Source organism: Triticum aestivum, chromosome 4B, assembly GCF_018294505.1.
Source record: "Triticum aestivum cultivar Chinese Spring chromosome 4B, IWGSC CS RefSeq v2.1, whole genome shotgun sequence".
In the NCBI taxonomy this organism is placed as follows: Eukaryota; Viridiplantae; Streptophyta; class Magnoliopsida; order Poales; family Poaceae; genus Triticum; species Triticum aestivum.
Genome location: NC_057804.1, coordinates 259,726,538 through 259,738,649, shown reverse-complemented (window position 1 = coordinate 259,738,649; position 12,112 = coordinate 259,726,538).

Sequence of the window (12,112 nt, the reverse complement as noted above, 5' to 3'; positions counted from 1 at the left end):
TTGTTTTTATTTATGTCTTACGACGCACAAATCCATGAATCTTAAAATAGATTAGCTTTCTTATAAAAACTAGATGATTTTGAATGAAATGAACTATAAGAATTAAACGAACATCTACATCATGCATATATGACTCAAAGCTTGCATGCTATAATGTGGTATTTATTCATAATTTGGTTGCCAAATCTCATGTGTGCAATGCACGTGTACCTTACTCTAGTCTAAATGGTGTTTGTGTGTGTGTTGTGCGTGTTGAGGTGCAAATTGTCTTTTTTTGGGTACACGTTAAGCTTGTTCTTCCGAAATTTCAAGCCGCGCCTTGTTATGCCGAAAATTCAAGCTAGCGTCTCTGTCTATCGTGCTGCGAAACTCCCGCCTCTTCAACCCGCGCCTTGTTAGCCCGAAATATTTAAGATATATCTTTGTCTCGTTGTGCTCCGACAACTCCCTCCATCTCAACCCGCGCCTTGCTATTCCGAAATTACAACGCGCGCGAAAACTCCCACCTCCTGTGAAATCCCGACACGCGAAATGCCCGTGGTACCCCTGAACCGAAAGAACCGCCTCAAATCGGTGGGGGTACTTTCGTAACTTACCCCACATTTCGGACAAGCGCGTCTCTAAGCCATGGTTCCCCACTGCCATCCCATCTGCCCACCCATTCGTACACCGAGGCCGCGAAAACCCGCGACGAAACCCCACACCCTGCTCCGTCCGCCACCCAGCCGGAGCCTCTTCCCTGAAGACGTCGTCCACAGCAACACCTCGACGTCCCTCATCCATCGTACCGGATGAGGATCCGTCGTCGATCTCATCGTCCCGTCGGTTCAGCCACCCCGTCCTCCACCTCCAAGGAGCTGCCCCGATGTTCCCCTCGTCTTTTGCGCCACCTCCATTCCCACACCGCTGTCTTCACCTGCACCAGCGGAAGAGGATCATCATCACTGTTTCCTCAGATGAAGCTGCGGCCTAATCGGCGCCACCAAAGACGTTGTACACTAATTGCAGCATTTTCTTCTTGATTCGATCTCACGATGCTGCCAGCGCTCGGTCCCGAGCCGACACGGCGTGGCTCCATCCACGACAGCGTCGCCGGCCACTTCCTCCACGGCGTCGCTCCCTCGGCGGCGACGTCCACATCAGTAGGAGCTGCTGCTGCATTAGCTCTCGCTCGCGCTGCTGCCCTACTCTTGCTCTCGGTCCCCTACCTGATCTGCTCTTGCTATTGCTCTTGCTCATGCTGCTACTCCCGCTCTTGCTCTTGCTTGCGATGCTGCTCCGATTTAGCTACACTTCAGTCGACTGAATTGACTTTTGGGTCAGTCGATTTTCATGGGGTGGGGGGGGGCTCGCTGGGGTGAAGTAAGAACCAGCCGCATCGGGGAGGGGGGCTCGTCGGAGAGGTACCCCACTATCTATCTTAGGGTTCAGGATGGGGGCGGTGGTCACCGGCGGTGGCGGGGCGTTGGCGGGGCGGTGGCGTGGGGATCGCCGGAGACAAAGCTCGGCACGGGGGGGCCTAGAGGGATCCCCGGGGCGGCGGTGGACGGGCGGTGGGGAGTGTTTTCGGGGCGGGCGGGGCGGAGCAACGCCGGCCGTGGGGCGGGGGGCTGCTGTTTGGCTGGTGGTGGCTGGCGGCTCAGGGGGGTGGAGGTTCAAGATGAACCGCATGCCCTTGATTTCGTATCCAACGGCCGCAAAATCGACTGACCAGAGATGAAAAAGTCAGTCGACCGACGTGTAGCCTCACCTTGCTAGTGCGTTCAGTTTCGACAGTAAAATTCAGTTTCGACAGCAAAATTCAGTTTCGATAGTTAAGTTCAGTTTCAACAGTTAAGTTCAGTTTCGACAGTTAAGTTCAGAGATGAGCGGCTAATGTATTTTACATCTAGCACTTTGTGGTTATGTATTTTACGTCATGTATTGGAGATGCTATTAGAATTCCACTCAGGTTAACGTTGTTCGTTGTCTCTCTTGTCCTGCTTCAGCCTCAGCGTCGTACAACTCGCCGGAGCTGCTCCAACGACGAAACCCTCCATCACAGTGGAGTAGTACCTCAGGCTCCATCTCCAGACGCCTAAGATCTTCTTCCCCTCCTCCGACAGCCAAGTTAGATGGAGCATCCTCACCGGCCAACCCAATCACGCTGAGATCGACATGGCTTCGCCAAAGAGGTTGTACACTTGTTGCATCTCTTTTTTACTCTACATGTTATATATATTGTCCACTGAGCACTCGTAGTAACGGGAAATACGATTATTTTATCCTACTATATGACAAGCAGTGAGGTACCAGGCAACTTAGCTATTCGTGATGGACTCTCTTGAACGCCATCATTATTTATCTCTGCGCGTTTGAGCTGTGCATTTGTGGATGGGCCTGGGAGTTGAGCTAGTATGGTAGTGGCCTGGGTCCAAAGTAATAGAAGTAGCACAAAAACATTTTTTAGTGTAGGATTTTCCTTGCTCAAGCCTGCCTACTAGAATCGCCAGTGCTTGAAAGGAAAAGTGAATGAAAAACATCGGAATTGGAAAGTTTCCTATGGTACTACTTTTCATGAATTTGGTGCAAAGGAATGGAGCAAAGGAAAACTGTAGGATTTGTTCCTTTAGTGTCTCCTTGAAAGAAAAACCGTAGGAATTCTAATTTCCACTTCTCCTCCTTTTCATATTCCTATTCATCAAGCACAAGACTAAGAGATAGTAGCATAATAGCATTATAACCGTACATTTTCTTGTGGTTTGACTTAATCTCACCATGCTTTTTTGCATCCTGTGATCTTCCAATTGTTGTGAATCAAACACCCAGATTGGCAGAAATCCTGTGTTTTTAAATTCTCTGTTTTGCACGTGCATTCCTATCCTATTCCTGTCTATTTCCTATCCCTGCATTGTTAGAATCCTCAAATTCAAACAAGCCCTTACTCAATTACTTCTGTTACAGATATGTGTCAAAGAAAACCTTGTGTGGTTTGTCCTGCTCCTGCGGCGCTGTGTTCCACCCCAGCTCAGCTGCTCCAACGACGGAAGGGTTCACCACAGCAGGGATCCGCTCTCCAGACTGTCTTTCGCCGCCTCAGATCTTCTTCCCCGCCGCCGGCAGCCACGGCAACTGCATTACCATCATCAACTGAGCAGATGACCTTGAGGACTACACGGGTCCGCAAGAGAGGTCGCACTCTTCCGTGTCTGCTTACGTTATGCGTCGCTTAATATGATGACATGCTACATTATCGTCGTGTTCACCTATTAGACTCCGAGTCAGGTCCAAACTAATGCTGAAACTTGAGTTTTTAAATGGTTGTGGGGTACATATTGGGGCAGCAATCAGTACTATCTGTCTACTATCTGGTTAATCTCCGGTGTCTACTATGAGTTTCATGTTGGGTGCAAACAAACATTAAAGGAGCCATTATCTGTATTTTTTAACTAAAGCTATTATCTGCCTGCTATCATTGGTTTTGGGTCTATCCACAGTTTGCTACCATCACTCTGGATTTGTGCATGCACTCCTTACATAATCTCACTATGTTTTATTCCTATGCATGCCAGTTATTGTACACAATGGAACTGATCATGTAGAGCAAAAGAGACGAGCCTTGCGTGGCAATAAAATTTCATGCAGACGTCGTTCCATGGTGGGCGCAAAGGCAGCCCCCCTCCACCCATTTCGGATCGTAATCAAGAGGAAGATAACTGTTCTGAGGGGGATTCAGAAGGAGAAGACCACTCCTATTTACCCCATGAGGTCTTCGCTCTAACTTGGCATGCTGATGTTGGTAATATCATGCATATGGTGCCTTGCATTGCTTACTGTATACATTAAAGATGTCATCTGCTTAGTTTAGACATGCTTTGTGTCAATGCCATCTGTTTAGTTTCTTTATCGTATATGTGAATCATGCAATGCCATCTTGTCTAGCCAGGCATCATATATGTGAATTTTGCAATGCCACCCTGGTTAGCCAGTCATCTTATATGTGAATTATATCATGCCATCATTTTTTATTACGTGTTAAATTTGTCAACAATTTTAGTACATTCAATTACTCTTCCTGTGCATCAGCCATTCGGCACGGTCATGGAAAAATCTGGAGTGGAAACAAGGTCTTCAGAGCAGACAATGCTATCTGACGAAGCGCATGTCTTGCTGGTTACCGATAGCTCCTCAGAGGAGGATTCAGAGACAGATGACCAGTCATATTCCCCCCCCCGAGGTGCATGCCCTAACTTGGCAGGGTTATGTTGCTCATATCGTGCGTATGGTATCTTGCATTGCTATGTCATTTGCTTAGTTTAGACATGCTTTGTGTGAATGCCACCTGTTTAGTGTCTAATTACCATATATGTGAATTATGCAATGCCATCTTGTTGCAAGACATTATATATGTGAATTATGCAATGTTATCTTGTTGCAAGGCATTATGTATGTGAATTATGCAATGCCATGCTGTTTAGGCAAGCGTCATATATGTGAATTATATCATGCCGTCCTTTTTTTGTATTTCTCATTGCTTTTGTCGACAATGTTTGTATATTCAACTGCTCTTCCTGTGCATCAGCCATTTGAATTGGTGATGGAGAAATCTGGAGTGAAAACAAGGTCTTCAGAGCAGACAATGCTACCTGCTGAAGCAGATATCTTGCTGGTTACAGATAGCTCTTCAGAGGAGGATTCAGAGGCAGATGACCAGTCCTATTATCCCCCTGAGGTGTATGCTCAAACTTGGCAGGGTTATATTACTCATATAATGCATATGTTGTATTGCAATGCTTAGTTTTTACATCATATACACAATATTGAATGCCATCTCCTTAGTTGACACATCATATATGCGATTGCCCTCTGCTCACTTCCTTAGTATATAAATCATATATTTGAATTATGTCATGCCATGATGTTTACATAGACAGCATGTATCTGAATTATGGCATGCCAACCCATTTTCTAAAGACATAATATAGTTATATCATCTCATCCTGTTTACATAGTCATCATATTTTAAATTATGTCATTCTATCCGTGAATTATATCATGCCATCATGTTTCCATCGACGGCATGTTTGTGATTTATGGCATGCCAACCACTTTAATAGACACATCGTATAGTTATATCATGTCATCCTGTTTACATAGTCATCATATTTTGAAGTATGTCATTCTATCCTGTTTAGTTAGCCATCATACATGTGAAATTGTGTCATGCTATCCTGTTTAATTAGCCATCATATATGTGAAATTATGTCCTGCTATTCTGTTTGCTTAGACAACATAAATGTGAATTATTTCATGCCCTGTTTTCTTCCCTACTATCCATTGCACCTGTCTATCTTACAATGTCTGTACATTCAATTACTTTTCTTGTTTATCAGCCATTTCAATTGGAGGGAGTGATGGCAGTATCTGTGGGAGTAAAAACACGGTCTTCAGAAAAGATCGTGCTACCTGTCGATGCAGATAGAACCACGGTTGTACTTGCCCAAGAACCAGCCCCACCACACATAACCCACACTCATGCAGATTGTACCCCTACCCAGTTGGACAGAGAACCAGCTACACCCCTTCTAACCCCAACCCCAGCAGATAGACACCCAGTTCCCGTTGACACAGCACCGTCTCCACCACAGAGCACCCAAACACGAGCAGTTAGTAAGGCAACTGCAGTGCCCAAATCACGAGGACCACCACTCCGAACCCGAAGTCAACGCTTAAAGCAGAAGAAGAATTGTTCTCAGGTCAGGTTCCGTAGCTATGGTTCATACTACTTTGCTCTTGCATCACTGTATTTACTGATACCAACTAATTTCAAATTTGAAGGATGCAATTGAAACTCCAATGGCGCAACAGGTATGTTTTAAACCTGTTTCTTCAACGTGTTTGGCTGTTTGCTGTTGTAACTTGCTCTATGTTGATTTCAGTTTCAATTGAATAAACAGTTATGTTCTCATGCCATGCACATTACAAGTGTTGTTATTGCTGTGTAGTTTCCCACACTTATATTCTGTCTATGCTGCTTTGTCTTAAATAGATATGATTCGAACTGTATCTATCTTGATTTGGCAACATAAACTAGAATGATATAGACCATACAGTGACCATACTACATAGATATATGTTTGTTTCATGCTGTTATCCTGTCCACCTTACTACTGAACTGGTTTACCAAAATGAGTTTCATATACTACATTGTAAACCTGAGATGTGTTTGTTTGTTTCTCTTTTAGAACGCGGATAAAATATTGGAGAAGAGTACCCTGTTATGCAATGGTAAAGGAAGTAATGCAGATAAGGTTCAAGATAGTGAGACATCCCTGTTGGTCTCCAAGAAAGCTGATAAAAACTATATTGAAGACACTGAGACAACCCCAAAGTCCTGTCTTGATGTAGTGTTCGAGTTACTGGCTACCACTGCTGGCACCAGCTCTTCGAACTCGTTGCCTGAATCAGTTCGGCTTCTTGAGTCTCAACTTCAAGTTGAAAGACATCGATCAGATGTTATGCGACAGGAAGCCGAAGGACTGAGGAAGTCCCTGCAGAATTCAGATGCATACTTTCTGGTGCAACAGCAAGCGCTGGAGGACTTAAGCGCCAAACAAGAGAAAGTTAATAAGCTTGCTAAGCATCTTGCCAGCATTATGGGTACCCAGGATATTGTTTCTTGAGCTCTTCTGAAGTGGTTTCAGTTCTGGACTTGTTTTGCTGCGGCGTTTATATGCTGTTGTGTTCCCTATATTTGCACTGGTGGCGAACTTTGATGCCCAGTGGATGTAATATGTGTAATAGCCGTGATAGCCTAGTGTAAGTTGCTTGCTTATTTATTTCCTTGTTGTCTTGTTTATTTGTTTGCTTGTAGTCAGTGCAGTTCTTTTTCTGCGGTTTGCTAGTGGCTGCAATAACCTATTTTTTAAAACTAGGCCACAATAACCATGGGCTAATATTTACTGTAGTGACACTGGGCCTCCTACGGGCCGTAGAAACAGTGGGCCTTCTACGGGCCGTATAAACAGTGGGCCTTCTACGGGCCGTAGAAACAGTGGGCCTTCTACGGGCCGTAGAAACAATGGGCCTTCTACGGGCCGTATCATCAATGGGCCTTATACGGGCCGTATGATCGATTGGCCAAACATGGGCCAAACAGACCGCATTCTGGCCGTAAACGGGCTAGAGTTGGAATCGTCCGTTCATGGGCCGACCATAACGGGCCATCGTTAATAGGCCGTATTTGATGACGCTATGAAAACGGCCCAACGTATTAACGGACCACAAACGGGCCGACTGTAACCACGGGCTGAATTTGGCCCACAAGCAGAAAATGACAGTAACGGGCCGTAAGTAAACGAATGCTGGAAAATAGCCCAAGAATAAATGGGCTCTGAGAAGGCCGAAAGATAACATGGGCTGGAAACGGCCCAACGGAATAACGGGCCGTTAATGGGTATAAAGTGATACACTGTTCTTTACGGGCCAGTTTCACCACGGGCCGTTAATGGGTGTAAAGTGATACACTGTTCATTACGGGCCAGTTTCACCACGGGCCGTTAATAGGCCAAGAGTTACATAGGGCCTCATATGGGCCGAAAGACGTCATGGGCCATACATGGGCCAGAAGTGAAAACGGGCTGGAATCATATTGGATGGCCCAGATGACGCTACTGGGCCTAATTCGAATAGGGCGTAACGGGCCTTGGGTTAGCGGGCTGTAAATGGGCTATATGCGAACAGGCCGTTAACAGGCTTTCCATGGGCCGGCCCGCCACCTTTTGACCAAGTCAAACGGGCCGGCCTTTTCACAGGAATGGGCCTCTGTTGGGCCGTGCCACGTGTCGACGTATCATAGGCGCCTTCTGTCCAATGAGTGGATGACATCTGTCCCAGCGATGAGCCGACACGTGTTTCCTCCAGCCAATGATGATTTTACACGTGGAAAATCCCCATTGGTCAGGGCTGTTAACGGGTTATCGGATCCAAAATCCGACCCGATAGCTTAATGGTGTTCCGTTATGGTGGATGCCACGTGTCGGTCACCCTTGACGAAAGCACTTCTGTGACGCGCGATTTATCGTCATGGAAGTGGACACTTCCGTGATGATAATTTTGGTAATATCATGGAACACTTCTATGACAGCACAGGATGACTATCTTGATTCTGTCATAAATTTGTCATGGATGTACATGCATGAAAAAAAACGCGACCTACTATGACAAACACGTATCATCACGGAAGTGTATTTTTTTTGTAGTGCCAACAGTTATTCAAGTTCAATTAAGTTCGGTTAAACTTGAATAGAATAAACTAAGTCATGTGAAAATAACACGATGCAACAATAATGCATGATACCAACATAAACATGGATGTAACATAAGCATTAAGCTAACAACAGTGAACCTTTTATCCAAATGAGCATGGCATACTGACGAGCATGATTAACACAAGCATAACTCTACCATAAGCACATCCTGACTACTAGCATCATGAACAACTACCATGCAAGAACGTAGCAAGAACACTACCAAGTAAGCATGTGACCAACTAGATGCAACGGAACCAACATAGTAACGATACTGAATAGCAGACTAAGCATGCATCCGAAGAACATCACAACTACCAGCATGTATTACTACTACCAACAAGCATGACATGTGAAAATGGTACTAACAAGTAGCACAAGATATCACGATGCATCATAACATAGCAAGAATGTGGACACGAGTCCACGAGTAAAACTGAAACAATGGCGGTAGAAGCAAACAAGCAGGCAGATAACGGGCAAACTTTTATTAAATATTCAAGTTGAAAACCAAGGCTACTGCATGACTATCATGCAAGTGGCTATTGTGGCTTGCCTGGTGGTGATGGAGACTTTGGGAAGAAGTGCGGTGAAGCTCGCAGAAAGAAACGTCGGATGGTTCTCTCTCGAAGGGGGCGGTTTACGTGTCCACTTATCCACGTGGACCCGTGGCCTTAGCCACTAACAGATGGGTCCCACACGGCAGGGGGCAGCGTTGTCGTCTTCTTCCTCCCCCATGCCCGCTCGTGATAGAAGCAGAGGGGCCCAGACAGGGAGGATCGGCGGAGGGGTCGGCCAACTCCGGCCACCCCCGGCCAAGGCGCTGCCAACGGTGGGTGTGGGAGGGCCTGCCACACCCGTTGCCGCGATCGGCCAGTGCCGGGAAGGCACGAGGAGGACGGGAGGCTGCGATGATGGGAAGCACAGAGGCAGCGGGGCGATGGTCGAATGCAATGAGGCGGGGCTACTCCAGTGAGGTTGAGGGGTCGGGGAGGCTCGTGGACAGGAGAGGAACACAGTGGTGGCCACGGAATGGAGGGAGGAGCACCAGAGGGCCGAGATGATGGGGTGGACGAGAGGACGGGCAGCGGCCGGACTTGGGGAAGACGGCCTCGAGGGGCTCCAGGGAAACAAGAAGAGGTGGAGGAGGGGGCCGGGGTGAGGAGAGGGTGGTGGCGAAGCCAGAGAGGCTCAGAGGGGCTCGGCTGCTCAAACTTGACGAACTCCGGCGAGCACCCGAGGACAAACGGCGAGAAAACAGCAAGATGTCACGGCTTCGGTGGACTAGGAGGGACGAGGAGAGGCTTCTGGAGCTCACAGGTGAGCTCCTGACCAAGCATTAATGGTGGTCAGTGGCTGGGCATGGCACGGGCGCGACGTCGGCGACCACATGGCAGTGATTCAGGGTGGGGCAGCGACGCAGGGTGACTGAGTCGACCACGGTCTTGCTCCTGGACAAGGTGGGACGTCGAGACGCGGAGGAAGGCGACGGGAATAGGGGAAAGAACACGCCAGAGCACGAGTTTAGCATGACGCAAGCATGATCACCACGCGCACTGGTGTAAAGTGAGAGTTTTGGCCAGGCCGACCGTGTATAGCAGAATGACCATGATACCCTGAGCCTAAAAGAAGCACTAAGTCAGTTCAGGGGAAAAGAAGAGATTTGTAGGAGGAGCCAAAAGGTTTTGGCATCAAGGTGTTTGTGTTGTCTAGAGGGGGCACAAACTTGACAACAAAGGAAGTGATTTGTCTAGTGCTTATCACACACTAAGGTGACTACGATCACCATAAATCAGCTTACGAGGAGGAGTTTAGAGGGCGGTTGCTGTAGAAAATGCCACAATGGCCAGAAATGGGGATTTGGATGATGCACTCAGATAGTTGCATCAATTGAGATGAAAATGGTTATGGCACAATGATTTGAATATATTAAGATGCCCAAGGAGTTTCATGCCATTTGGATTAACCAAAATAGCACTTGCTTCACAAAGCTTCTCTCTGGACAGAAACTTGGAAAAATTCCACAGGGCAAATGGCTAAAGGAATTGAGCCAGAACTTGGTGGAGGGAGTTTATATGGGTAATAGAATATCCTGGTAAATTGGCAGCTGAAATTAAGCAATATAAATATAGTTGCTTCACAAACTAAAAATCTGACCAGAAACTAAGATTTGGAGTTGTGCTCAATAGAAAGGTTACATGAGCTCATATTGGGCGGAGAGTGATTATTTGACCAAATGAAGGATGTGGAAAAAGTTCATCTCATTTGGACATGCCTAGAATATACTTCCTTCACAAAGTTTCATTTTGGGCAGAAACTTTGTAAAATCATAGAAAAATAATTACTAGGCAAATGAGGTTGAACTTTGGCATAGGGCAATGATATGGATAGGAAAAGGGTTCCAAGAATTTGTAAGTCAATTGGGCAAAGATAAATAGCACTTGCTTCACAAAGTGCCATTTAGGGCAGAATAGGAAAAGAATTATTGGAGGATTATTTTTATCATGGCAATGAAAAGTTTTGCCATATTTGATCAAGATATGACCCAAACAATTTATGAGAATTATTTGGGAATTTTAGGAGTGACGGAAATACGGGTTGCTTCACAACCTAGGGCAAATATGATAATTCCTTATCACAAAAGGAATATTCCCAATAAATAGAATATTGGGAATTGGTCCAAGGTGGAAATGGAAAGGTCTAGGGAAGGATTTGGGTATGACAAGCCACTCTGGAAGCAAAGAAGAGGGCATGTTCTTCAGTTTCCATACCACAAAGCCACGGAAAAAGAAAACTCAGGCAAAAACCCCAGAAAATCAAAAGAAAAAGAAAGTGCCAAAATTCAGGTTGTTACAAAGGCCTAGGCGACCCAAACAGGATATACGTACGTACTAGGAGTACTAGTGTTAAAAAAGAAAGGCGGGGTTTTCCTTCGCAGGATTAATCGATACAAATCCTCGTTTGACGTGTCAATTAATGCGTATTTTTTCTCCAAAGCCCAAAGAGCTAACCATATCACTCCTCATCGCTTGATTAATGCAGCGCCATGCAAACCAACCTTCTCGCTTCCGCATGCATGCAAGGGTATTTTAATGTCCTTGGTTGCTAGTACGAGGCAAACCCCATCAATTTTGCCTCGATTAGTGTTAGTGGCCTTTTGCAAATTGTAATTTTGATATACTGGCCTTGTGTACAAAAAAATTGAGGTAGTAACTATATTTGACTTCCTTCCCCATTGCGGTGACGTAGACAATATGTCAAACATTATGGTTTGGCGAAGTGCGTTCGACGGAGAATACCATTGAGGGAGACCACAATAAGTCGTTCGCAAGTGCCGCCTGCAAGCCAAGACAACCGCCTTATTTGCATCCAGGAAGTCCGTTGAACCAAAGGACGCGTAAATGTACTAGTACTACTATTACACAATAGCGTCGTCCGTCGAGCTTAGTGCGGTGAGGTGGTTTCTCGAAGAATACGATGGAGAAGCGGAGTCAGCGAAGAGTGAAATGATGGTTGCTTCGTCCGTGCTTTGTGATTTGACGCCTCACTGCTTTGTGACTTGTGATAGAAGGGACAGGGGAGTAGACTCTGTGCTCTATACTGTACATGCGTCCAAGCATGGGAGAAACAGGATAGACATTGCATTTTTCTATTCCTTCAATCAATCAATCAATCAGGGAGCTTCAGTTCCATCTTTTTGGCTTTGGCAACACCGTCCACAATGGTTCCCACCGATGCCAAAAGCTATTTTCACAGTTGGCTACACATTATGGATGCCCTTAACTGTACCACTTGGTTTTGCTCCTGTGTGCTATCTATACAAA